The 26,662-nt window shown below is 47.5% G+C and overlaps 1 protein-coding gene across 4 annotated transcripts in view; it reads left to right on the top strand.

Moving 5' to 3' along the window:
* The window catches only part of LOC114697100 (LIM domain containing preferred translocation partner in lipoma), a 611,216-nt gene that overhangs the window by 37,447 nt on the left and 547,107 nt on the right, over window positions 1–26,662 (top strand). For all 4 annotated transcript variants that reach the window (XM_028875188.2, XM_028875190.2, XM_028875182.2 and 1 more), the window contains exon 2: window positions 13,364–13,485. The gene's annotated coding sequence lies outside the window, so the exon portion shown is untranslated. The remainder of the gene's footprint in view (window positions 1–13,363; window positions 13,486–26,662) is intronic.

The following is a 26,662-nucleotide window of genomic DNA, read 5'->3' as shown; positions in this document are numbered from 1 at the left end:
CCTTCTGTGTGCTTGGAGGAAACAACTGTTTCCGTTGGTTGTTTTTATTCCTGGAACGAGGGCAAACATGACGATCCCTCTTGCTTGCCTTGAGAGAGTTAGGTTTTGATTAGCAATGACAGAAGAGGACCTTTGGAAGTGTTAAGCAGAGAGCTGGCTCTCTGGTTGTAGCTTTGAAAGGAGGTGAGGATAGGCTAGCGGGGCCCTGGTCCCTCTCTGGTCAGGAGGTGAACTGAGTAACTGGGAGAGCCCAGGGTCAAACGGGGCCTGACGTCACAGTTGTGTGCATGGGGCAGTTGGGGGGTACATCTTTTTGCAGGCTCATGCTGTGCCAGGCTGCTGCTGAGCAAGGAGGCACAGGAGGTACTGAATCAGCTTAGCATCTGCACAGCCGAGAGCCCTGGATGCTGGGAGTTATGCACTCTGCCTGAAGGAGCATTCCACCCACAGTTAATCTGCACTCGACTTGGTAGACGTGCTGTCGTCTACATAGACAGAGATGGTACTGAGTTGAGTGCCCATCATACCCTGTACTGATGATCACCAGTTCTGCTGGGGGGGAAACTTTCTTGCTGGTGTGGGGAGGAACAAGGGGTCCTAGGGAAGGGGCTGGGAAAACTAGGCTGGTGTTAGCATACTTTGTAGTCACAGGATAGAAGGTTTTTTTTCTTTGCTTATTTTAAGACAGTGTGTAAGGAAATGCGTTAATATTTTAGTGACATGCGTTGCCCTGTGTCTGTGTCCTGGTTAGCTTCTTCATTCTTGGTTTTCTCTCATGGTGGCATCAGTATGATAATTGATGTTGACCCGAGGAACAGAGAAGATGATTGTGAGGGTTTCATGGAGTTGGTGATGCTGGAGTTGGGTTTTGTGAAAAGAATAGGAGTTTGGTAAATCCAGGAAGAAGGGAGATCAGGCAAGAAACAAAAGTGAAGCGAGCCTTTGGGATTTGGAGCTCGGGTAGTTTTGAGTGTAGTAGTACCCGCCGAGAAAGCATCGGAGAAAGAAAGAAAAACACCAGATCCGTTTTATCCTTTTCAAAGGTTAGGGAAAAGATAGGTTTATTTTTTTAAATTATTTTTATTAAAAAAAAATCTATGATACATACAGTGTCAGGCGGTTTGTAAGTGTTTTTCCTAATCGTGTAACAACCCACGAGGTAGAAATTTTCATCCTTCATTCATCTTTCAGGTTAGGAGCTCAGAACCGGGACCAGGTCACACAATGACAGACCCGGTACTTGAGCTCAGGTTTGTCGCCTGCCAAGCCTGACTGTTGTACACCAGTAAGACCCCGTTGCCTCCCGATCCCATCCATTTGTATGACATTCGTGAGAAACAAGCCTTTTCCTCGCACAGAAGCATAAGTGCTAAGAGGAACCGGAGGTGTCTTTACTTTTTTTTTTTTACAAAATGGGGTCGAAAGTTCTTGCCTCAAACGCTGGCAATGCTCAGGGAAAAGGAATCATCAGATCCAAAGCTTGCCAGTGTTTGCCGCAAGGCTGCTCCTGAGAGTGTGGATGGTTCAGTCTGTCTGTCTGCTCTGCCCCTGAGACTTTCCTTCTCCTGAGACAACATCCTGCTGATGACAGAGGGAATGTGCTGCTGATCATATGGATGGTGGGTGTTTCTGGTTTGTAACAGGACTTTTTTTTGGCATACGTCAATGGCATGGTTCCTGGTAAAGATTTAGCCTCTCCTATAACTTCGTTATAGGGAGAGAATACTGATTGTGTGCTGTCCACACGCTCTTTAATTTCTTGCTGTACATCCGTAGGTGGGTGATCTACTATGTTCCCACCCCTAACAATAAAAGCCAGGGTACAAAGAGAGGCAGCATAGTGCTGTGATGAAGAACACAGGGTCACATCGTCTGGCTTTGGTCCTCAGCTCTGCCACTGTCTACTACTGTATCTACTTTTGCTGTATCAGTTTCCACGCCTGTAGGGTGGGCACAGTGATAAAGGCAGCCGCTTCACCAGGCTGCGGGGACGGTGAAATGAACTAGTCTTTCTAACGTGTGTAGGAAACTGCCTGGCATATACCAAATACCACGTATGTGTTAACAAAGTTTCATGGACAGACCCTGCCTTCTACTGCAAGGACAGATGCGGGGTGGTCCATCTGTGTCCAGCACCTAAAGTTATTAGGCCCTAAGCCTTGCATGCTAGTGTGAGAGTATTGAAGGATTTTTGGTCAAGGCTGTTGCTGGTGACTCTGGTCAGTAAAATCAGCCTGTCAGTCATCTTATTTTTTGTCCCTGTTTGGTGAATTTGCCTTTAAGAAGTTTTCATTTTAGTGCTACATCCTCTCTAGTGTAGAAACTGCTTCAGTGTGTCCTGTATAGTATGGATTCGAGTGAAGGCAGCTGTGACTTTATGTGCACCACTTGCATGCAGGTGCCCTTGGATGCCAGAAGAAGGCATTGGATCTCCTGGAACTGGAGTTACAGGCATTTGGGAGCTGCCATGTGGGTGCTGGGAACTGAAGCAGGGTCCCTTGTGAGAACTGTGAGCACTTTTTTTTTTTTTTTCGAGACAGGGTTTCTTTTTGTAGTTTTTGGTGCCTGTCCTGGATCTCGCTCTATAGACCAGGCTGGCCTCGAACTCACAGAGATCCACCTGGCTCTGCCTCCCGAGTGCTGGGATTAAAGACGCGCGCCACCACCGCCCGTGAGCACTCTTGAGTGTTGAGTCGCATCTCCAGTTCCCTGTGGTGTGTGTTTGGAAAGGGAGACACTCTGGCTTCTGTGCTGGCTTTCAGTAGCCCTTCTACATTGTCACATTTCACACGAGCTTCCCAGGGAGCCTGTATGACACACTGAGTGGAGTGTGTAGTAAGGAAAATTGAAACTCACGAAGAAGTAAAGTCACCTGCCTGAGATCTATGTGAAGAGTCGTGCCTCTGACTAGTATGTGACAGAATTGTTGTAACCCCCCTCTGCTTCCCAAAGAGATTGACAACATTTGTCATTTTTAAAAGAAGAAGGAATGGAAATTGTGCGGCTAAATGTTAACATTAAGCTATATCAAGGCTTTCTTCTTAATAGAACCTAAGACTCATACTTAAAGTACAGTTGATTGAGGGAAGAAACTTGGAATTTCTCAATGAAATGACGGTGTAGCTCTTCTATCCATTCTTCCACGCATCTGTCTATCTGTGCACTTCATCATAGTTAAGAAAACGCAGTGTGCCATGCCGGGTACCATGCTGAGCCCCGACTCATCCATGTTAATCAGAATGACATGTGGCAGTGGAGGATTCAGAATGTGGATACCTCGCATTGACATGTGCCGTCAATGCCAAAGTCTCATCAGGTTTCCAAAGCTTAGCACAAAAATGATATAAAATATCTTTTTAATAAGTTTTATTATTTTGGTTACTTTTTCAAATGGTATTTGGATACTTCGTGTTAAATGAAATATGCTGTTGAAATCGATCTGTTACTTTTCAAAAATGTGACCACCAGGAGGTACACAATGATGTGGGTGGCGCACACTGCTTCTTGAGGACAAGGCTAGTCTAGAAGTCTAGAAGGAGACGCGAAGTCTGTCGGGGATGCCAGTCTCTGAGCTTGGGCTCTCCCTCCGTCTTTACACGTGCCTGTACGCCCTTCTTTCTTTCTGACCTAACCCATTCAGTCCAGTGAGAGGTGTTCCACTCCAGGACGCCAACTCCAGGCCTTTTCAGCTCCGTTCTTCCTGGCCTCTGTGGTACAGTTACCTTGACTGGTCGGTATCCTTGGCATCCCTTAGCTCTCTAGCCGTTCTTCACGATTTCCTTGCTGGCTTCTGCCCCTCTCACATGCCACAGAGGTAGGGCTTACAGAACGTGGTCTTGGATTGTCTTTGTACCTTTGTGTTCCCGCCACGGTGCTTGAGGTTCTCTGGTTCGGAGCTCAAGACCTGTAGGCCCGTGCATGTGATTGATTCTGAGACGTTCCACTTGGAAACGTTTAAAGAGACCCGAGACTCTGAAAGTCGTTGTTACTTCGGAAAGCAGCTCACCATCTATGTGCTGAGTCACCGGAGCCTAAGAAACGGGGGCTCTGGATACTTCTCCCCGTCCCTGTCTTCAGATTGTATTACGTCAGCTGTGGTAGCTGCCCCTCCACACTCCTTCCTGTAAGCCTTCAGTATCCCTCCCGAGTCCAGGCTTTCTCTTACTCAGCATGCTCAGGCGGCCCTCTTTTCCTGTTCCCACCCTTTCTGATTGTGTTCTCTGTGCCTCGAGAGTGGGGCTGTAGACTCAGAAATCTGTTCATGTTTGTCTCTGTTTTTCACATTCTCCGATTGCTTCACCCGGGGTTAAATCCCAAATCTTTTTTTTTTTTGCGTCTGTTGAAGGGAGAGGCGGCAGGCGGCAGCTGTGTGTTCAGGTGAGCACCTGGCTTCTCTGTAGTCTCCACTAACACTTACTGTTTTCTTCTCAAGGGCCTGTGTGCCGCCAGGATTTCACTCTCCTACCACCTTTGACCTTGCTTATCTCCACTTCCCCCATTTTAGGCTGTTTGTTGAACTTGGCCGTCTTTCCTTGAGGGAAAGGACCATTCTTTTCATTGCTGTATCTTTAGGTCCAAGATAGGTGTTGAGCAAGAAAATGCTCAAGAATAAAGGGTAGAGGTGTGGTGTTGTAGAACCAGTGGGAATTCTACCAGGTAGGAGTGTGACTGGGGAGGCGTCCTAGGAGAGGTGACCCTTGAGCTGGTGGTACTGGGTGAGAGGGGACAGAGGAGTGTCTAGTGGCCATCTAGTCTACTGGGTTGTGTTATGTGGGACACAAAGGTGTTGTAGAGACCCGTCTTCTTGTCAACAGTGTTCTCTTCACCGTAAACTAAGGATGGTCACCTTAGGGGTCTGTCTGGGCCAGTGCCTGCTCTTTGCCTGTGAGCTCGGTTATACAACTCAGGAGAGCACTCTCAGCACACAGCTGGCCTAGCGGGCGGGCAGGCAGGCTCTCCAGACCTTGCTGGGAGCTGCCTTGGAGGAAGGGAAGCCAGAACGACTCCATGCATTTGTCTCTAGTTCTCCTGTGGAGCTGCGTTTTTTTTTTTTTTTGGGGGGGTAGCAGAGAGGTGACCTCAGCAGCCTGAGACAGGAAACAGCAAAGTGAATCATCGCAGGCCCTAATGAGGTGCATGAGGGACCCCTTCCTGAGAGTGAGGGTCAGGTGAGGTCGCGCCTTGCCTGGGGTGAGTTTTGCCTTGGGCCTCCAGTTGGCACTGGAGCAGAGCTGAGCTAATTTTACCCACAGGAGCTGACTGCGCAGAAAGACAGGGCTTCTGACATTGGCCTTCTCATCTTGCTGTGCCCAGAGCTAGAGCCCTGCTATGTCTGGCCTGCTCCCCCCTTTCCAGTTAGATGTGTCTGTCAGGATATGTGCTTGTCGGGAAGCAGAATGGGGAGTGCTCTGGATTTGGTAGGATGCTGGGGAGGTGGACCCCGATCCTGCCCCTTTACCTTGTACAACAGGCACCTGGCTCTGGACAAGTTTTGCAGGTGAATGAGTCTCAGTTTCTTCATTAAGTCCTTCATAAGATAGTATTTAAATCTGTGTCCTTCCTCCATTTCCACCCGTGGTGACATTCGCGAGTGACGCCGTGCTCACTGTTGCTGGCGCTGATTCATTTGTACTGGGTTCTGCGAGGAAGTTGTCAGTTCTGTCCTTGTTCTACGTATCGGGAAGTGTGCACAGGGAGGCCAGGCCACCAGCGAGTCCTGACAGAGCTGGGAATTGAACCCGGGCCAGAGATTCCAGCCACTGGAGCATGTGGCCTTGAAGCGCTAGGAGTTTCTGCTTCTCTTCTGGCCAGGACTTAGTGTTTTTCACCTGCATGCTGCGCGCGTCTGAGGCCTTAGGATCCACACTGAGTGAGAGAGCAGGAAGAGACGTGAGCACAAGAGCAGGGAGGGAGCAGCCCACAGCTCCTAAGATGGCTCTTTTTAGTGTCTGAGATTTCAGGTGCTGGGTGAGAGGTGCCCCCGGTCATTCTCTCCGTTCATCTTCATAAGCCCTTCCACAGTTGGCCTCTCTAATCATGCTCGCCCATCTTACAGATGTGAAAACAGAGGACCGGAGAAGCCAGAGTCCTCAGTATACTTACTAGGTAGGTGCGGAGTTGGCCTGTGCCTGTCTGTCTTTATGTCCTCCGTTAACTCTTCTGTGTCCTAGCGTTGCTGTGACACATAGGGAACCCATACCTCATTTCTGACCACGTGGAGGGGCCGGTGTCCATAGATAGTATCAACAGTGAAGCAAGCCAGGTCTGAACGGTCAGAGCAGGGACCAGATAAAGCTCGAAGGGCAGGCAGGCCCTTGTTCTGTGGATTCTTGCTTCATAACGAATTATTTTAAAACTTAAGGCATATAACAGTCATTTATGCTCATGGGTTTTCTGGGTCAAGAATTTGGGCAGGTCAATGAAGGAGGGAGGGCATTTTTCTACATGGCTCAGGCTTTTATGGTATGAGGCCTGTGGCTGGAAGACTTACAGGCTGGACACTAGAGGGAGGCCATGGTGGCATCACATGGTGACATGTCACAGGTCAGGGTGTCTGTCTGTGTTTCTCCATGTTAGCATGTCTTCACAGCACGTGCTTGGTTTAAAGGCCTTGAAAGGTGGTGGTTGGAGGATCGGGTGAAAGGGACAGGTAGAGGGGGGAAGGAGGGACGGAGAAATGGAGGGAAAGAGATGAACACTGACCACCCATGCTGGCAGGACAGCAGGCGATAATCAGAAGCCGTCTCTCTCTCCTCCGTTGGCTGTAGCGGTCCCAAAGTCACCCGAGTTTCAGGGGAGGAGATTTCAAATCTTGCCACAGTGGCAAAACTCTGACAGAGCTGGGCATATTGCTGGGGTCGTCCTTCAAAGCACAGTGGAGAGTCTCCTTTTAGCCAAGAGGAGGACGAGAGAGGAACAAATGTTTCTCAGCCCCGGTGCTGTGGGGCTGTGCAGGCCTAGATGGTCCAGGAGCAAGCAAGCCTGTGAGGGACAAATCTGGAAAACAGGCCAAGCCAGGGGCTTTTAGGAAAAAGGTCAATAATTATGCCATAAGCATGCTTTGTTTTGTGTGACCTGGTGTTTATACTGACCATAAACTTGCTTGTATAATTGTGATCAGATTACTGTTTGAGAATTCTAGATCTATTGGCTTATTGCAGTAAAGGGAGGAATTTTGGCCTGTACAGAGGAAATGCCTTAGGACGTAGTGTGGGACAGATGAGAAACAGAGGAATGGATGGTCCAATCAAGAAACCGGTTCTTTCTTTTTTTCCTTCCTGTATCTATTAGAAGCCTTCTGTAGAGTTTAAGTGGAAAGGAATTAATTCAGAGCCCGAGGTGCTATGAGAATTGTTGGAAAGATGTGAACAGTGGCAGTCAGAAGGTGGCATCTGGAGCTGTTGGGTTTCCAAACTGATCATATTGTCACAATTTAGGGTCAGTGAAAGTGGGGTTAGGAAGCCACTACTGAGGTGTCTGAAGCTTGGCTGTCCCACGGTCCCCTTAGCTGGTGACTGGCCGTGACGTTGCCAGCGCGGTGGGTTGGACTCTTTGATTGTATATTGCCATTTGGGAGTGGAGAGAGAGCAGAACGAAGATTGGCTTCACTATCACACAAGTACATCTCAGTATGGAGCCTCATTTCCCAGCTTCAAGAGGGTGGGGCCCGGCCTTTGCAGCAGAATGCTCTTGTCGTGCAAGGGACCTCAGGGCAGGGAAATGGACTCTTAACCAACTGAGAGAATTTTTGTGCCCCCAACACATGGAGTTATTATCCTGGAATACCTAATGTTTAGAATTCATCTTAATATTGTAATAATATAATTGAATATAATATCTACTATTTAAGTTTATTTATATAAAATTAATATGCTTAATATCCCCAAAGAGCAGGCTGTTTGCCTACATCCAGTTTCTTAATTGCATTTTCCTTAGTTCTGACAAGAGCGGGCTGTTTGTGATGTTCCAGCTCATTTTAATCTCTTCCTAGGCTCTGTCCTCTAGCACAGTTGGTTTTTTTTTTTTTTTTAACATAATTTGTTTTCAAGCTTTTAATAAACACTTACTACAAACCTGACTGTGAGCCTTCTTTGGCAATGTGGAGGGAGATTAAGCCTGGATTCTACCTCCGGGAGCCCATCCTGGGAAGGAGAATACATCAAATGCCCAGGGAGAGTAGCACAAGGAAGTCGGTGGTGGTGGCGGGTGCTGTGCATAGGTTGGCAAATCCAGGGAAGCGGATCACTCGAAAGGGCTGGGAGCGCGGGCTTTTTGCAGACCGGTGATTCAGAACTGGGGACAGTGCCATCTTTTTAAGGGAGTTAGCAACGGCACAGGCGTGTTCTGTTGTCTTAGTCCCCAGAGGCCGGGTCACCACTGGTATTTAGAGGGCATGCTCAAGAGTGCTAGATGTCCTTTAGTACAGGACACAGAGTAGATAAATAACTGACTTTCTACTAAGGCAATCCCACTCCCGCTGAGAACTGCTAGTATTCGTTGAGGGATGTGTAGAATATGCATCTTCCAGTTGGAGGGTCTGGGTATAGGAGGGACTTCCTAAGCCAAGGCTTCACTCTAAAGAATGTGTGTTGGGTGGCCATGGGAACAGAAGGTCGAGGCTGGCTTCTGAAGATACTGGATCCATTAAATAAAACTCTGAGACTTTGTTGCTTTTAGGAACCACACCACATAGGATATTGGAGCAGGGTTCTTGAGAGCATTGGCCTACCCTTCACTTACCATGTGCCCCATGTAAACATTAGCAATTTTTTTTTTTTTTTTTTTTTTTTTTTTGGTGAATGAGTGCTCCAGACAAATGGTTTCCAGGACTTGGCCTCGGTGACCCTTGACTTTTGCCAGGCCTAGGATCTTGTAGTCTGGGGAGAGCCTGACCGCCAGCATTAGCTCTTTGCAGAATAAACAGGGGGCGTGCTGGCCCCCATGTCAATGTCATCTCCATAGCCAGAGAAGAACGTGGCGGCCAGGTGGCAGAGTAGGTGCCTTGGCTAACCAGAGAAGCAGTACTTCCGAGAGTCCTCCAGGAAAGTGTATTGTTTTCCTCCTCTTCCTTGTAGACCGTCTAGGGCCTAGATTCTGGGCCATGCAGCATGCCAGGTGCATGCTGGGCCCTTCATATTAATGCCCTTGCATGTAGAATTGAATGGTCATGGCCACTCAGACCAGCGTTCTGCCGACAGAGTGCGTGCCCTGTGACTGTGACCGCAGTTGTTCTTGGGGAGTGACTCGCTGGTCTGTGTGACGATGGCAGCCGCGTGCCGTGGCCTGTGCTGTTACGAGGCAATACCGGGCTTCATTTCTGACAGTTTTCAGGGTGATATGGAAAGGGCATGCGGATGTGTAGGGTGACTCGCTAAGTCTCTTCTTATGGATAAAGCAACTGTGGTTCAGAGAATGGAAATGACTTGCCTAGGGTTCCCGGGTGAGCTGGCCTTGGGTCCCCACTCCCCCAATTTAATTGCAGACCTTGAATTGCACCTTGCTTTGGGAGAGAGCATTCAGTGCATGTGCTGCAGATCTTAAAGGTGGCATGCGACTTCTGGCTCGAATATTACTAGCAGATATGTAAGATGGGCAACCTGCATTTATCTGCCAAGAAACGTTTAAACAAGGGAGGCGAGGCGTGTGGAAAGCTTTGTCACGGCAAAGAATTGTAGAAACATTCCTGGCATGATTTGGATGACTGTGGACTGCTAATTGGTGGGACCAGCTTTAGTGAAAGGGTAGGTTAGTGAAAATACCCCTGTTCATACACTTCAGTCACAGAACAGTCCTAGGGGGTCACGTGTGCATTGTACAGGGAGGAGATGAAGTACCTGTGACTCCTTTGTTCTGTATAGCATGGCGGTGATTGTGTGCGTGCGTGCGTGCGTGCGTGCGTGCGTGCGTGTGTGTGTGTGTGTGTGTGTGTGTGTTGGGATTGTTCTCACCTCATCCGTAGACACCAGGCACCTGGGGCTCAGAGGACAGCTGGGACTTCTTAGGCCACTTAGCTCTTGTCTGGATGCTGGTGTCAATATGCAGAGACAAATTCTTTCCCTTGTTCCCAGGGTCCGAAACAGTGGTTTTTCTCATGCTTTTTCTTTCGGCATCCTCGATCATCTTGGTTGTCATCCGAATGCTAAGGCCCCGAGTTTCCAAGTTTTTGAGGACAAACTTTAAGATGTTAGGAAATCAGCTCTTCAGAGAATTTGGGAATCAAAAGTGTTTCTCAAACTAAAATAAAAAAACAAACAAATAAACAAACAAAAAACTCCAAAAACCAAAACCTCTGAGAATTTTGTACATGTATACAATGAAATGTCATATACACCCCAGCCCCCACCTACTTCCCCCATCCCTCCCTCCCTCCCTCCCTCTGATAATTCACTGAGTCCAATTGGTGACATGTTGTAGGTGGGTGTGGCTCCACCCACTGGAGCATTGGAAACCTCCGGGTGGCCACACCCTCCAGCTCTTACATTCTTCTTTCTTACTCATTCTTTACTACTGCCAGAGTGTTTGTTTGGGTTGAACGTGTCCACAAGTATACAGAGGCATGCCGTTGTCTGCTTTTCCATTTATGGACCAAGATACAGTTAATTGATGATCATACTGCAGCCTATATTGTGGCATTCTGTTAACTGACTTATTGGGCGAATTCATTGTCATAAAGGCCATTTGAGGTGCATATTTTCCCTTTTATAGATGAGGAAAATGAGATTTAGAGAAATGAAAGAATTCTTTTAAAATGTGTTTTTATTTGAAATAGAATTATATCACTTTCCCTCCTCTCTTCTCCCTTCAATTCCTTCCTGACACCCTCTCTCTCATCCCTCATGTCCCCCCCTCTCAAGTTGATGCTCACTTTTGCTTTGATTACTATTGTAACATACGTATACACATACGTATACACACAACTTGCTGGGTCCATTTTTGTTGGTGATGTGTATATGGTTTCAAGGCTGTTAATATCAGTGGACTGTTAATGTCCATTGGAATAGTTCACAGGGTCCCACGCCTAGACTAAGAACCACAGGCAAGTTCTAACTGCTGCGAGATGTAGCTAGAGTTTTCCTGCCTTGCCCACAGTCAGGACAATTCTCTCTCACCCGCCAGTCCCACAGCCGCTCAGACCCAACCAAGTAAACACAGAGACTTATATTGCTTACAAACTGTATGGCCATGGCAGGATTCTTGCTAACTGTTCTTATAGCTTAAATTAATCCATTTCCATAAATCTATACCTTGCCACGTGGCTCGTGGCTTACCGGCATCTTCACATGCTGCTTGTCATGGCGGTGGCTGGCAGTGTCTCTTTCTGCCTTCCTGTTCTTTCTCTTCTCCTCTCTGTTAGCCCTGCCTATACTTCCTGCCTGGCCACTGGCCAATCAGTGTTTTATTTATTGACCAATCAGAGTAATTTGACATACAGACCATCCCACAGTAGGGAGAACATAGGATTCTTTTGTTTTTTGGGGGAGAGGAGAGTATTTTTGAGTCCAGGTTTGTCTTTGTAGCCCTGGCTATCCTGGATCTCACTCTGTAGACCAGGCTGGCATCAGATCCACCTGCCTCTGCTTCCCGAGTGCTGGGACTAAAGGTGTGCCCCACCACGGCAAGTGAACAATAAATAGGATTCTTCCCCAGGTTTTCTACAGCCACATCTGTACTATAGATGCTTCTCACCCAGGTAAAACCACAGACCTGCTAAGGAGGTACCTCTTAGATCCCTGCAGTCACTGACACCGGAGCTAGAGGTTCCTTAAAGAGCTCAGAGGGTTGATGGTTCTCAAGCTGTGGAGCCTCCAGTGTGGTCTTAGAGTTGGGGTGCCAACAAAGGGAGAAGTGGAGGTGGGGGGGAGGGAGGCCTGAAGCCTGCTGGCAGCTCTGATTTCCCTCACTTTAAAAACTACACATCTCCTAGTCTTCACTTGGAGGAGGAATTGTGCTGAGATGAAAGGTTGGAAGTCACCATGGAAGCCTAGCAAGTCTTTGTGAAGGCTACAAGGCCAAGTGGTTTAGGGTCGCTACTAGCTGTGATGAGCCCAGGGCGGAGACACCCAGCTCTGCATGTCCTGGACTCCCTGACACCTAGTTGAAAGCCTCTCTTTGAACTCACATTCCCATCTTGGTGGGATGTAGCTGTTTTCCTTTTCCAAGGAAGTATTTGATCTGCTGAGCTCCCTCTGAGGCCTTGGGAACAGCAGCTGGAGGTTCAGGGTCACGCAGCAGCCCTGAGCAGCTGCAGAGTCCTCGGGGGCTGCCCTGTGCACAGTGTCCTTGAACTGTGTCTGTCACCCTGGCTAGGTCTTCCCTGTTGACCCTGGCACTCTTGCTTTGACTGGTTTAATTTCTGTCTAGGAAAAAGTGAATGGTTATGGCCCATATTATATTACGCTCCTGAGCCAGCCTTCTAAGGCAGTGCCTGTCTGAACGCACCCAGCCATTGAGTGCTCCCTGGGAAAGGCATCTGGCCATGGCTCTGTTATTGTCAGCTACTTTTGGAGGTGGCTGTGCTGCATGTGATTATTATGCATGTTAGTTATAGGGAGCGTATTTTATCTCTTAAAAGTGACGTGGTTAGAAGGTGGGCAGTGGGGGAGAAGACAGACATAGGGAATCGCAAGGGGTGGAGTTTGTCCTGTCAACGTGTTAGTTAGTACTGGCCTCTTGCATTTACCATCTCTGGGATTTAAATGTGCTGTCTTTAACATTCATTTCCTCTGTAATACGGGAAGAGCGTGCCTAGCTCGTACGGTTATTACTGCTATTAAATAATACACCACACACAAATCTATGTACATGTAAAACCGCAGTGCAATTGCTAACATAAAGTAAATCTTTATCCCATCATAGTTATTGCTGTTAGTATTTCTCAGTGGGGAGCAAAAGAGCTTTTTTTTTTTAAATCTTATCAGTGGTGTGATCAGAGCTTTACTTTTATCACAAAAACAAACACAGCAAAACCCCATTCTTTAATCTCAAAACAGTCGGTTTTATTTGCCACTCTGGGTTGTTTATGTCCACCTCTCTGGACACCCTTCACCAGTGACCTTATATGCTCTTGACTGACACTGGTCGGCTGCTGTTCCCTAGCCTATCTTCTCACTGCCTACATTGAAGTCTTCTTCTCATCTACTATGTCCTTTGTACCTTCCTGATTGTTTTCCCCTGCATCCAATTTTAATACCTAGCCCTACGTCTAACCCAGCTACTGGGAGGAAATCAAGGAAGCATAGCCTGCCCTCCACAGTAGATATCTTCCTAGCAGGGGGATGGACTGTTTTCTCACCAGTCTAGGGATGAACTTCCGGGGGATATATGGTCGCTTCCTAAATGACAGTGAGTCCTTGATTCTCTGCAGGACCTGAAGAGAATCCTGACAGCTAGAGTGTTGGAAGAGGCTTGAAAAGAAGGCAAGCAGGAAGCTTTGCTCTCTGAGCTGCTTGGGACCCCTCTCCAGGGTGGTCTCCAGGGAGAAAGCTGGTATGTAAAGGGACCGGATGGGTGGGCGGGCTCACCCTGCTGCTGGCTGGCTGCATGCTGCCTTGGGGTGTCAGGCTCCAGGTGGAACCTCTGTGAGCAGGAAGGGTTAATTGGTTGGAGATCCTTATCCCTTGTTGTCTGCAACTGGAAATGTCTTGTGCCCTTGATTAATTCATGCATGGACGCTTCCTCAGCCTCCTTGGTAAATAGCTCCTTACTGAACATTTATTTCCCCACGGCCTTACTGCAATGAGACTGGAGCCTGTGTTTCTAACAACTACTCTGAGGAAAACATCAAAGGCCACATTTCCAGAGCCGAGGCTCTCAGGGGTCTTCCAGATGTCCATCTCTATTACCTCCTTATTGCCCAACATTTGCTTTTAGCTGAAAAGGGAGATTTTTGTCTCGAGTTGCCCTGTAGACGTATGTGACTTGGAATTTGAGCCCCTGACAGCTGCCGCTGAGCTTTGGAGCTCCGAGTGTGAGCAGCATGTAGACATAACCTGTAGAACACGGAATCATTCTCCCTTGATTCCCAGGGCCTAGTGTTTCTTTGTCTTGTGAATGACCTCACTGCTTTTTGTGTTTGTAATGGAATGCACAGTCATTTACAAGTAATCACACAGTAATCCCTCACACTTGGAGAATGCCGTACTCTTTTCCAGAGGGCTTTCACTCTCGTTATCTCATTGGATCCTTATAACTGCTCCAAGAGGGAGGCAGAGTTACTGCTTTAATCTCCGATTTTCAGGGGTAGAAACCGAGGCTTAGAGAAGTTAAATAGTAAACCAGAGGTCACACAGTGAGTGTGGAACAGAGTCAGACCTGGAGTCTCAAGTCGGCAGCTTCGGTTACCTCCTCTGCTGCAGTGGCCTCCAGAGTGTATGCCATGGCTCTGAGCCTCTGTCTCCTTTTTGGCACATTGGGTATTCTGTTGCCCCAAAGGCAGTTGTGAGTAGAGATTCAATGAGGCTGCCTGGGGAGGCATTTATGTGTGGTGGATGGAATGCACCAGTAATGCGAAGCACTACTGTTTTGACTACATGAACCGTGAACGCAAGTAGTGCGTCTGAACTGTAGATGAAGGGAATACTTCGTCCTCCCAACCGCCTGAACATCTCTGAGGTACTCCGTCCCTGTGACGAGCACATTGACCTTGCTGCCCTGGGTCTTTTGGAGAATTGTGCTGGCCCTCCTTTTCTACAGAATTCATCCATAATGTTCTTTGGAAGAGCCTTAGAGGCGCATGTTTGGGTCTGGCAGTACTGGATCCTAATGCTGAAGAATAGGATCTGCATTTCAGACTTCATCCATGAAGGATGGGCACGTAGCAAGGCTGGCGGAGTAGAGATGGATGGAGAGCTAGGCTTGAAGGTTGCTGTTATTCGTTGCACACAGAACAAAGAAGTCCATTTGCTGTGCCTGGTCGTACAGACCAGTAACCCAAGGTACTATGGAGGCTAGAGCAGGTGGCTTTCAATTTTAAGGTCTACCTGGGGTATAGAAGTGAGTACAAGGTCATCCTGATCCACTTAGTGATGCTCTGTTTTAAAATTAAAAGTAACAAGTGGAAAGAAGGCTGGAGATTCAGCTCAGTGGTAGAGCACTTGCCTAGCTTGTCTGTGTCTCTCTCTTACACACACATACACACATACTCTCACACGTGGCACACATATACATACATACGCAGAGGGGATAATGTAGCAGGAATCTTAAATGGTGTTATTAATAAAATCAAATCTGAGCTAGGTATTGGGCTGAACAATGCATGATCAGAAACAGAACAAGCCACAGCTATCTCACCTCACTAGTTCCTCAGCTGATCCTGTTTCCTCAGACTGGAAGCCTCTGAGTCCTCATCCAGAATGAATCTCAGCTGAACTGCTGCTAGAAGCCTAAAAGCTTAACTAGCCAAATGCTTCTAGTTTTTGGTCTTCATGCCTTATATATCTTTCTGCTTTCTGCCATCACTTCCTATGATTAAAGGCATGTGCCACCATGCCTGGCTATTTCCAGTGTGGCCTTGAACTACAGAGATACAGAGGGATTTCTGCTTCTGGAATGCTAGGATTAAAGGCGTTGAGTGCCACCATTTTCTGGCCTCTGTATCTAGTGGCTGTTCTGTTCTTTGACCCCAGATAAGTTTATTAGGGTGCACAGTATTTTGGGGAACACAATACCACCACAGGATAACACATATACACTCACACACAGGGAACACACACACTCATACACAGAGGGGAACATATTGGTGAAATTATTAAGGCCACTCCACGTAGTTAAAAGGGAGGTTTATTTTGTGGGGTAACTCATAAATGAAGGGATAGGCTACAGGGTCTGGGGAAGATGTAGTGCAGTCCGGCAGTGTTCTCTGGAGAACTCTGTTCGGTCTACCTCTAGTGTCCAGGGTCCGGGAACCAAGAGAGGGCGGTGCATCTGGATCTGGGGTCTTCAGGGCCCTCTCTTGGCCCCGCCTTGTAGGCGTGATAGTTACCAAAACCTCAATGGGGGTTTGAACTTCCAGACCAAAGCTGGAATGGCTACCCACTACAGGATAGGAGAGACTGGATTTTGTAGGGCACTTCCGAGTTCACAGGATAGCAGTGTATATGTTGAGTGTGTTACTATTGGAACACACTCCAAAGAGTGAATTTCATCTTGGTAACAGTTGCATGAAGAGTCAGTAATGTGATGTGGTCAGGAGAACAGCAGAGTTGACGATGGACTGAGGTCTTGGATAGCTTTGTTTCTGTATACACAGCTACCTACAAAAATGCCACACCAGTGAGATAAGCATTGACCTATGGTCCTAAGAAGAAGAACAGGGCAGGAGGTTGAAGGCCAGGGAGTCAGACTTGGTTCCATATAAGGAAGAACTTTCTTGTGCAAAGATGGAATTAACAGCTGTGGGGAAATATGATCTCTGTCTCATGGGAGACAGTGGGGATGCTCAGGGGGATCCATGAGCAGTCAGGCACATTGGGTCAGAGGTGCTCCGTGGCTGGGAGGAAGAAAGAACACATACATGAAGGGAGTGGAACATCCCTTGGCTGATAAGGAGACTAACTTCTAAATGTTTGCAGAGGAGAGGGTGAATGTGAGTCTTCCGTTCCGATTTTCATGTTTGTCCTGACGCCTCGCTGCTTGGAACTTGGTTTTGGAAGTTCTCAGCCATTCCCTTGGTCGTGTCTACAGTGAGACATCTTAATTCTCCGCTAAACTACTCCTGTCTATACATCAGTGGAAACTGTGCTCAGGACAGAACGAGGAGCACCCCTTCCCTCCCCACCCTCCTGCGAGACCCTGGGAGCAGGGAACTGAGTCCTGAGTTCTGGTTCTGGTGTGTGGTATGGCAGGTGCTTTGGTCCAGTTGTCTTACCGACTTCCAGGGTCACTTACGTTTGTGTGCACAGCATTGTACAGCCGTGAATGTCTGTAGAACAGCCCCCACCAGCACCCACGGAAGCTCATGTCTGTCTTTCATTCTTTCTCCCTTGATTTGGCCTTGACTCACTTAGACCAGACTCACTCTTGATTAGCTTTTCAGCTCCAACTTAGTCATCAGACATTCCACAGAAGCTCGGGGTTAGAATTCATTTTTACAGATTTTACTATCAGATTTGCCTTCCCCTCCCCTAACAATCATGCTCTGCCCATGGTCCGGCTTGACTGTGCATCAGGGATCCTGATGTCTGTGTCATGATAAGAATTCAAGCTAAACCAAGTGCTCAGGAGGCTCTCCAGCCCTAAGGTCTGCGGACACTTCTTTCAATATCTGTGTAATGTGGGCTACTCAAAATGCCACGTATTGTATGACCTAAAAAAAAAATGGTCGTGTGTAAGGTATCGATTGGCTTTTTGCTCAATTTAGCTTAAAAGCGTTCATTGTCTGTAATCATTGCACACAATGCACTTTGACACAGTTGTGCCGTGCGGCCTCCCGCCCCGCCCTTCCTTCCTCCCCATGCCCATCTCTGATTAGTTGCTGTCCACCTACACAGGTTTCCTCCTCTGCTCTCATGTCATGTACACATCAGTGATCTTGTGTCTGTGTAACGTCCGGGAACCACAAACAAGAGAGGACATCCTGCGTTGTTCCTGAGACTGGCATAGTTCCCTTCCTGTGACCGTCTCCAGTTGCGTCTGTTTTCCTGCAGACGGCAGAACTGACCCCGTCATGCCTGCCTGTCACCTTTTCTTTATCCATGCCTGTGTGTTTCTTAGTTATTGTGAATGCTGCTGTCATACACATCGACGTTGGAGTATCTCCCTAGCGTGTTGGCTTGGTTTGGTCCCTACGCAGGAGGAGGATAGTTGGATCATATGATGGTTGTAAGTTTAGCTTCTTGAGGGACCTCTATCCTGATTTTCAGAGTGGCTGGGCCAGTTTTCATTCTACCAACCGTGTTTAAGGGTTCTCTTTTTGTCCACGCCCGTGCAGCAATCGTTGATAGGGAGAGACATACTGACTGGAGCGAGATGGGATCTCAGTGTAGTTTTCCCTGGTATTTCTCCGATGGTTAGTGATGCTGAACATTTCATACTTGTTGGCCATTGTATTTCATCCTTTGGAAGCTGTGTCTTCAGCCCATTCATTATCTGCGTTTTTAAGTTTTTTCTTGCTTACCCTGTGGAGTTCTTTGTTTATTCTAGACATTAATCTTCTCTCAGATGAATAGCTATCGAAGATTTTTCTTCTATTCTGCAGCCGGTTTCTTGTGGCATTTGGGACAGCCCCCTTGTAAGGTAGACTTTAAGCTTTCACACCAGCCACTTCCTATGCTGGGTAGGGAAGCTGTTTCCTGGAACAGGATCGTGTGTGTGTGTGTGTGTGTGTGTGTGTGTGTGTGTGTGTGTGTAGTAGATGACACTCCATGTCTGTCTGTTGTGTGTGTGTGTAGTAGATGAGACTCCATGTCTGGGGGGGTTGTTAATGATTTACTCAGAATAAGGAGAGCTGCCTTGTGTGGGGCATGTTCTTGAAGTGCCAGAGAGAAGGGTGATTTTTCTGACATCCTCCAGCCTTCTTCTCCATATATGGAAATGTTTACCCACCACACTCATCTATTGGAAGGGAAGGAGGTGACTCAGGGTTTGGGAGAAGCAGGATTTGAATTCTTGTTTCCAGAAACCAAGCGGAGCCCCCTCCCCCGCCTCCTGCCCTTCCCCCTCCATGCCTCTGCCCCTTGTTCTGGAGGCTGAAGAGAGTGTGCCTCAGCTCAGTTCCCCTCAGGCTTCTGGACCACATCTCTGCTGTGTTCTGTCCTGGGCCTGGCTTTGTGAGAGGGAGGCAGGGCAGTGAAGGCCCCCCGCTGTCTGTGGTGGTGACCTCTTCACGTGAGTACATCATTATTGCCAAGGGCATTTCTGCTAGCTGACCTGGGATGCTTGCTTGCACTGGGATGGTGGTGGGAAATACTGTGAGGAATGTTGAAGCCTTTTGTCTGGGGGGAGGGTGATGGCTGCTTTCCCAGGGGAGCAAATCTCATGGATGGATTTAGAAATGGGGTCAGCCGGAGGAAATTTTTTATTTGTACCTAAAATCAAGCAAACAAACAAACTGTACAGATATTGTTCCCACCTGAGGCCTAGCTTCAGTTAGGTAGAAAGATAATTTGGGAGTATTGTCTGATTGCCAGGGAGAAAGCACAGGCCAAGAGGGATGTGTGTGGGAACTTGGGGAGGGGCGGTCTTACCCTGCAGAGCAGGGCTATGGTTGGACTTGAATTGTGACACATTGGTGTCTGGCATTCCTGTGGCCCACAGAGTCTTGTGGACCTTGTGTAGATACGATGGGTTGTCCACGTTGCAAAGAGCCAGCCATTCTCGAGTCCCATCTGTCATATTTCACAGCATTCTATGGTGCAGGAGGCCTTGAGAGTAGACTTGTCCTGATAGATGACTGAAAGATTAGAACCCAGACTTCTCAGTCCGTTCCCCTCACAGGACACTCAGTGCTGTCCTGTAAGCAAGGCAGAGGAGGCCTTTGTAATGCCCGGCTCTGCTCAGCTTGGGGGATGGAGGAAGAGCTGTACGTGAGGGAGCACCTGACTGTGTCTCCTCTGTGTCTTGCTTGGGGAGCACGTCGCTGCCTTCTGAGTCTTGCCTAGACAATGCGCTATTGACACCAGGTACTTAGTCTGTGCCGAGCCCTACAGTAACTGGTCTGTAATTACCTGTGATTTCCCCATGTTAGAAGGTAGATGTTCTTATCCTAATTTACTTGCAAGCAAGACCCAAGGAAGTGTGAGAAGCTGCCTAGGTCTTAGCCCTTGCATATAGGCTTAGTGCATATAGGGTCTGTTTGACTGCAAAGGTCAGGGGTTAGCCCAAGGTTAAGTTCCCTTTCCCTGAACTAATCTGCCAGGCTTCTTCAGTGTCATGCATCTATCTCATCTTACTAACTCGTGTGTGTGTGTGTGTGTGTGTGTGTGTGTGTGTGTGTGTGTGTGTCTGTGTGTCTGTCTGTCTGTCTGTCTGCTAGGCTAGAGACATCTTTTGATGCTGTCCATTTTTTTGAATTTTTTTTTTTTTTTTTTTTTATTTAAAGACGGAATCTCTTATTTGCCTGGAACTCATGAAGCAGGCAAGGTTGACTGGCCAGCGAGTGCCAGGGACCTGCCTGTCTACCTCTCCAGTACTGAATTACAAATGTGTGTTGCTGCCGCCATGCTTGCCTCTTTAGAGCCCGGCTCTAGGGCTTGGACTCAGGACTTGACTGACTGAGCTACCTCCCTGGTCTCCTAGCTTTATCGATCACTGTCGAGTCTCTGCTTCTGTGCATTGTTCTGTTGTGGGCAGTATCCCTGCGCAGGGTGCAGACTGCATAATTAAATATGCAAAACAGCAAGGGTGTGCTGGGGAGGAGATAGGAAACATGGAAATGAGGGGGAGTGATCAATAATCCGGAGTTAGATCAACTAAGGGCACAGGGCTGGATGTGAGGGAGGGGCTCTGCCAGGTCTGTTCTCACTGAATCTGAGTGCCCAGGGCCAGCCATGGGAAGGGCAGAGGAAGGGTCTGTGTGGGCCCTGGGCAGCCGGCACGAAGTGGGAAGGAGTTCATGTGTGGGGAACAGGGGCGGCCTGTGCCAGCAGCCCATGACTGCGGGTGTAGAAGCCGCAGAGGAGAGCTGGGAGGGGCCGGATGGTGTGAGTAAACCGGGGGCCGAGTTCGCTTCCGAGTCCCATGTCCAGGTCTGCTGGTAGCCGCCCGAGTTACGTTTTACAAACGTCCCTCCGGCAACTTTTTGAGGAGTTCTTTGACAGGTGAGGGCAGTAGTAGAAGCATAAAACTTGGAGACGTTTGGCGCATTCCAGGTGTGTGTGTGTGTGTGTGTGTGTGTGTGTGTGTGGTGTGTGTGTGTGTGTATGTGTATGTGGTGTGTGTGTGTGGTGTGTGTGTGTGTGTGTGTTTATTTTGTGTTGTGTGTGTGTGGTGTGTGTATATGTGTGTGTGGTGTGTGTATGTGGTGTATGTGTGTGTGTATGTGGTGTGTATGTGGTATATGTGTATGTATGTGGTGTGTGTGTGTGGTGTGTTTGTTTTGTGTTGTGTGTGTGGTGTGTGTATATGTGTGTGTGGTGTGTGTATGTGGTGTGTATGTGGTATGTGTGTGTGTATGTGGTGTGTGTGTGTGTATGTGGTGTGTGTGTATGTGGTGTGTGTGTGTGTGTGTGTGTGTGTGTGTGTGTGGTATGTGTGTGTGTGTATGTGTGTGTGTGTGTGTGTGTGTGTGTGTGTGTGTGTGTGTGGCGGGTGGTGGTGCAGCCTTGATGCAGGGCTGTAGCCGTGGGATGGAGGAGAGGAAGTTCAGGACTTGGAGCGTTTTCAGTAGGATGTCAGAGTGTGATTTCCTTTGGAGAAATGTCAAGCGGAATGGACCCAGAGCTTCATAAAGACACAGCGGTGTCATTTTGTGGAGAAGCTACTAGAACTCCAGACCTAAGACTATGGACTTTGAATCAGAATCTCCAGCTTCTAGGCAGGCAGTTGAGGGTGCAGCTGCTTCTGGCTTCTGACTCCTGACTGGAGCCGCGAGCGTGCCCCCCACAAGGCCGTCAGAATGCGTAGCTGCCTCTGCTCTCTCTCTCGGGATGGTTTTTGTTTTTGTTTTTTCATAAAGTGTTCTTTTCCACCAAGAATGTGAAACCCTGTGAGTGATGATATTTAAAATGTTACCTTTTTGTCTTGTTCAGCACATGCCAGGTATATGTTCTACCACTGAGCTGTGTCTCCAGGCCTTTTTCAGTGTGTTTTCTGTTCATGAGGAGATTTCTCTCTCTCTTTCCTAGACCTTTTAGCAACACACCCTCCATCCCGTCAAATGGGCCTGCGAAGACCCCGGAGAAACTGCTGCATCAAAACCCCTGTGGTTTGAGGCTATGACGAGCTGGCCGCCTCCCTGTTTTCCCTTGAGTTTAGCTTGCCATTGCCTGGTTCTCCCCGAGCTTCCTTTGAAGGAGCTGGGCTTTCCAGAAAATACCCACGGTTTTCAGTGTAGAGAAGGGTCTCTGAGTGGTTAGGCAGTAGTTTAGTCAAAGTCCCACAGCAAATGGGGTCAGAATCAGGCTGAGATGCTAAAGTGACGAAGCCCTTTCCTCTAGTCACCAAGCCAAAGTGACCTTGCATGAATCCCATGCCTCTGTGTACCCCTTGGCTACCTGTACTGCAGTTGTCTGGGTCTGAACATTCTTCCAAAACTCGCTAAACTAAGTCAGGGGGTAGTCATTCCTGAGGCTTCTTTACACACTTCTCTTCAAGTAGTTTACAGTCTAACATTACCAGGTTTTCTAAAAAAGGAAAAAGAAATCAGTTTAACACCATCTTTTAAAAAACAGTACTTGGTGCTCACTCCCTTTTTTCCCCCCAAAATGTCTTTCATATTACCCATTCAGTCAACAAACATTTATTGAGTTCTTACTGTATGCCAGGCATTGTGCTAGGTGCTGGGGATTGATTCAAAGATAATTTGGAGGCGTATGGGAGGGGAGCGGATAATTACAGCACAGTGAGATCAGTGCTATAATAGAGGGATATATAAAGAACAAGAAATAGCACCATGAATAACATCTCTGAACAAATTGCTGTCTTTTTTTTCCTTCTGGATTATTCCCTTATGTATATTGCCCAAAGTGGGATTACTGGGTCATTTAAAAGATGAAAACAATTTGGCACAAAAAGATGTAATGGCTTTGCCTGGGGAATACAGCTCAATTTTCAGCAGGAGGAAAAAAAAAAAAACTGTTGACAACTCCCGATTTAGACCTCCAGGAGGACTGGGGAGTTTTCATGCTAAGCTATCATCATGGTACCTTTTGCGGGGTGGGGGTGGGGGGACCTGTGCTGAACATGCCAGCTTACATGTAGGAACACATGTCCTCACCTTCAACCTCGCAGACGAGTTGCTGTGACTGTAACGTGACTCCAGGAATATGGTTCTCATCTTCCGACTGTACTCTGGCTAACGGGAAGGGACTTGCTGGAGACTGCAGTTAAGAACTGGAGACATCCACGAGCGGAGTGGAGTTCTTTAATTCTCATCCTCACCCCACTCCCCACGTTGTGCTCAGAAGCCTGGGCGCTGCTTACATTCCAGCTAGTGTCCGGAATTTACTAGCGCCTTTTCTCAAGGTCAGGATGTTCTGACCCCTGACATCAAAGCCGCATATAGCATCCTTCTGTGCGCTGGCCCAAAGAAACCCGAGGGCCCGTTTTGTTTCCTGGCCCGGGGCCTGAAAGACTATTTGGTTGGCCCCAGCCTTGGAATATGAAATCCCAAGGAAAGCGGAAACCATGCCACGGTTGTCTTTGGAGTGTGTGATTTTTCTGGTCGTCACAGTTTTAAGCCCTGCTCTCGTCCCCCGTCTTGCACACCTCTAATAACCGGAATCACGTATGTGTCCGCCGTAGACACCAGTCCTATCCCTGCTCTCTCAGCTCATTCTCTGCCTCTCCCCGTTATCCTGCGTTTGCTCATCTCCACGCTTCCGCGCTCGCTCGCCCTTTAGAAGTGAGATGACCTCACCTCTCTCTATCTGTAGAACTCCTCTTGTCCTATAGAAGAATCAATCGCAGGCACCATCTGCTCCCCACAAACCACCTCCTTTGCGCCCTACAAGAGATTCCGTTGTGTTAACCTGCACCAGGTAGCTAGCTGTGAGGCAGCTGAGTGTCTGTGACCATGCTTAGAAGTACAAGATCCGGGCTCGGCTCCTGACTGTGGTACTTCCTAGCTGTGAGGTGAAGCGTGTCGGAAACACACGACTGACTTTCTTTTTCTTTAGATGGGCGTGAATAAGTGATCACCCCATGTCATAGTATGTTCTGGCACTTGTGCCCTGGTCCGTGTTTCTTCCTCAGCTTTTGTACTTACATGTGTCACATCTCTCTCCTTTTCTATGGAGCTGTTTAAGGGCAGAGAGAGAGAGAGTTTCATTGTCCTGGGTCTGTGGATGTATGGAATTGCTGCCAGGGCCACTTTTAAAGGAAAGAGCAGTTCCATACGTCCTAATTGATCTCATCTGGTTCGGGCATCATTAACTGAAGGTTCCATTTTGTTGTGCTAGGCCGGCCAGGAAGGGGCTTTCTCTTGTGGGATTCTCAACACACATAGGGATGGGTCAGATGGGATCCTGCTAGAGCTTGTCTCAGCCTCCTGGGTGCTCAGAGTGCTGGCTGTCCCTCATGGCAGAGTGGGGATCTTGTGATTTAGTTTCTTTCCTGTAAAAGTTGCTGAGTTAGAAGGAAGGGATAGTGGAGCCGTGGATTAGAGTCCACTCAAAAGCCACCCCCCCCCACCGGAAACTCCCTTACATGCTCATAGCTTGCTGTTAAGGAAGGTTGGCTATGGAAGGGAATCCTTTATTAAAATGGTGGTTCAGCTGTTTAGCTTTTTCTTGTATCATTCCCTCAAAATCGACAGCCACCATAAGTCTTAGAATTCAAGTAATTTGGGCCAGGATACCAAGTCCTCCATGTTCTGTCTGTAACACCCTCTCTAGCTTCCTGTCCCACCATGCCCCATTAGTTCTGTGCTGCTGGCCTCACTGGGGTCTCTGAGAATACCCTGGGCTCATCCTCGATGCCCGTGCCCATTGATTCCCTGTGCCCATTCTGCAGTCCTCTTGGATTTTCAGGCTTAACTTGAAAAGTCGCAGCCTCTGCAGAGACCTTTGAGACCCCGAGCAGCAAAATATGGCATGGACTTGCTTACACAGCCTTTCTCCCAGTCTTGGGTGTTCCAGCATTCCCACAGGGAGGCTGTGAGTTCTTTGGGGGAGTCTAGACACATTTCAGCACCTATGCCTGCCTGCTTGGCCCGCCCTGCTTTATCAAAACCCGACTACTGGTAAACGTCTGTTTTCTGTACCCTGACTGCGGGGGAATATGCCATCATGTCAGCTAACAGCTGTCCCAGGGGGCCTCAGAAGTCAATACCAGGGTTACTCGGGATTTGTTTGATCAAGAGCACAGCGATTTGCAATCTGTTTTAGAATTGATCTGATGGTATTTCATGACTATCCTTTCTCAGGCTTCTTCTGGACATCTATAGATCTCTGATTAATGCCAGGTCTCTGAGCTTTTTACTTAAAGAGCTTAACAAAGTAGAATAGACAACAGATTTGCAGGTTTCTTACATGAACATTTAAAAAAAAAAGCAGCCATTATTTTTATACCAAAGCAATTCGAAGTGTGAAAATGGCAGTTTTTTTTAAAAAGGTATATTTCTGCCCCGAGAAGAAGAATAAATGTCCATATTCTATTTGTGACTATAATTAATAAAACCCTTGTCACAGAGCTTGGTTTTGAAGACTTTGGTTTAAGACTGGTACTGTTAGCCCCCAAACCTTTGATGTATATTCCAATCTTCAGGTTCCTCTGTGTATAAGTAGAAACTCTTTCTCAGTGTTGATAGAGTTTAAATAAGATTTTGGATGTGAAGCTGATTAATGTGTGATTAAGAATTAGATTTGGAAATATTTTTGAAAGTATCATTTTTAAACAGTTTGCATTAGAAAGAAAATACATGTCAACTCTTCCTGTGTTTTATTTTTGAAAATGATAACATAATGAATTTACTTTGAAGGAATATCACATATCTTAGAGAACACAACTGATTTATATTAAGCTTTTCATCCAAATACTTTATATCTTAGATCCGTGGTTGTTGAGAAGTTATAGAAACATTGGAAAGAGGTGAACATGCATTAATGTGCAGTGTGTGGTCTCTATACTACATATGCTGGATGCTGAATTCCAGGAAATAGTCGTCCACACCCTGAAGGGCAGGTAGTATTGGCCCTGTTTTGCTGACAGGAAACTTGAGCTTGGAGAGGTTAACATCCTTTACACAAGCCCTGGATTTGAAATTGTGCTCCCGATGGCTTTTAGAAACTCTTCTATTTACACACGTGCCATGGCCAGTCTGGTTTGTTTGCTCTCTCTGTCCTCTTTCCCCATGGCAGCTTCTGATTTAGGGCCAGATAAAGCAATGACAATCTGCAGTCCAGAAGTCCCTTAGACTGGGAGGAGTCGAGATGACTTTCTTGGCTTTCGCTGCCAAGAATGCACTTTCTCCCTGCTTCTTTGAACTCCTTCTTCAGTTTTTACCTCTCTCCTTCTCTTTTGGGGAGACTTTTGCCATTTCCACTTGGGAAGCCAGGAGACTATGTGAAGAGGGCTCCAGATTTATTTTTAAAGCATGTAAGTGGCAAATCAAATTCATTAGTATTTCTGGAACCTACAGACCCCGTGGGAAAAAGATGTCCAATGGCTGGAAATTGGGAGCTGTGAGGTCTCCCTTGATAGAGGGTTTCAGACTGACCCCTCTTTCACTCCCAGAGCCTTGGTGTATTTATCTGGCAAGAGTGTGGGCACTTTTGTTGATTTCTAAGGCTTTAAAATTCTACATTTCTTGAGGTCTCCAAGCCGTCAATTTCTGCTGAGCCGCATACTCCTGCAGCTGTTTCTGTGATACTTTTCAATCTTTACATTTAATCTATTCAACAATGTATAATTTTTTTTAAAGGGAAGCTCTTATAGACACTTCTGAAATATAAGGGTGGAGCGAATAAAAGGATGTTAAAAAATAGAAAACAACCAATTAAATAGTATATAGCATATAATTCTCCTTGGAAACTTACTGCGAAATTGAGGAGCACTTTAACAACTGGTA

The sequence above is a fragment of the Peromyscus leucopus genome, chromosome 12 (genome assembly GCF_004664715.2).
Source record: "Peromyscus leucopus breed LL Stock chromosome 12, UCI_PerLeu_2.1, whole genome shotgun sequence".
Classification (NCBI taxonomy): Eukaryota; Metazoa; Chordata; class Mammalia; order Rodentia; family Cricetidae; genus Peromyscus; species Peromyscus leucopus.
Note: the sequence above shows the minus strand (reverse complement) of the source record. Positions and strands in the feature narration are given on the sequence as shown.